We start from the raw sequence: 239 nt of genomic DNA, 5'->3' as shown, positions 1-239 counted from the left end.
GCTTATCAGTCTAACTGAAATCTCCTAATTGACGTTCACCACCTCTAATATATTTGCTTCTGTAATTACTACACTCGTTAAGGTAATTTTTCGCCTGCGTATTGTACTTTCTATCTCTTCCGCTCGAGCGCTTTTTACTGACTTAATTAATCCAACTATCCCCCACATCCGTAAATTGATTCTTCAAAGCTAAGGCCACTAAGGCACTAACTTTAGTGGAACGAAATATTTTCCAACTT

This window comes from Zerene cesonia, chromosome 16 (genome assembly GCF_012273895.1).
Source record: "Zerene cesonia ecotype Mississippi chromosome 16, Zerene_cesonia_1.1, whole genome shotgun sequence".
Taxonomy (NCBI): Eukaryota; Metazoa; Arthropoda; class Insecta; order Lepidoptera; family Pieridae; genus Zerene; species Zerene cesonia.
Note: the sequence above shows the minus strand (reverse complement) of the source record.